Below are 1,090 nucleotides of genomic sequence, written 5' to 3'. Positions count from 1 at the left end.
AAGGCTTTTCGTGTTCGGGAGAAGAATTATTTAACGTTTTTATGTTAAGGCTTTTCGTGTTCGGGAGAAGAATTATTTAACGTTTTTATGTTAAGGCTTATCGTGTTCGGGAGAAGAATTCTTTAAGGTTTTTATGTTAAGGCTTTTCGTGTCCGGGAGAAGAATTATTTATCGTTTTTATGTTGATATTTAATTCACCTTCAGTGACTTTGCGGTTAAGAATGTCGTTAGTGCCTGGTAGTGTGTGTTAGTGTCTGATTTAAATGATTGTTGATTTGATTGGAAGATTGAAGTGGACGCGATTGGTTGGTGGAACGAGTGATAATTTGACCCATGGTCTCTATTTAGCAATGGTTTTATCGTGTTGATGTAGAAAGATTATTTGATTTTTTCTTGTTTTCTAGAATTTATCCGAGTCAAAGTGTCTGTAATTTTGTCCGTTTATTTTATATCCGGTCAACAATACGTGTTCTGCCAGAGCAGAATTCTGTGTTTTCATAAGACTTGTGCAATCTTAATATTCTGTTTACAGGAGCATGGTATTTCATAAATGATGCTTTTGTATTTGTAGTCAGATATTCTTTGTTTAGTTTTGACAAGGAGACGTCTGAGTGTTCTGTAACACTACACATTTTATCTTCTCAGTTAATTTTTGCACATAAGGAGGTTAAATAGTGTTGGTATTGTATATTTATATATTTCAAGCTATTAGTGATGAAACTAAAGGGGTACTTGTTCTATTTAAAACACTGTACAATGTGTTGGTATTGTTTTCCTAGTCTCTGTTGTCAGTTTGTATATTTATATATTTCAAGCTATTAGTGATGAAACTAGAGGGGTACTTGTTCTATTTAAAACACTGTACAATGTGTTGGTATTGTTTTCCTAGTCTCTGTTGTCAGTTTCTATTTTTATATTTTTCTATTTATTAGTGATGAAACTAGAGGGGTACTTGTTCTATTTAAAACACTGTACAATGTGTTGGTATTGTTTTTCTAGTCTGTGTTGTCAGTTTGTATTTTTATATTCTTCTATTTATTAGTGATGAAACTAGAGGGGTACTTGTTCTATTTAAAACACTGTACAATGT

The 1,090-nt window shown here is 32.3% G+C and overlaps 1 protein-coding gene across 1 annotated transcript in view; it reads right to left on the bottom strand.

The window, feature by feature from the left end:
- Nucleotides 1-1,090, bottom strand: part of LOC111089556 — a 17,569-nt gene that overhangs the window by 13,550 nt on the left and 2,929 nt on the right. The gene's annotated exons all lie outside the window — the stretch shown is intronic.

Source organism: Limulus polyphemus, unplaced genomic scaffold (assembly GCF_000517525.1).
Source record: "Limulus polyphemus unplaced genomic scaffold, Limulus_polyphemus-2.1.2 Scaffold6611, whole genome shotgun sequence".
Taxonomy (NCBI): Eukaryota; Metazoa; Arthropoda; class Merostomata; order Xiphosura; family Limulidae; genus Limulus; species Limulus polyphemus.
Note: the sequence above shows the minus strand (reverse complement) of the source record. Positions and strands in the feature narration are given on the sequence as shown.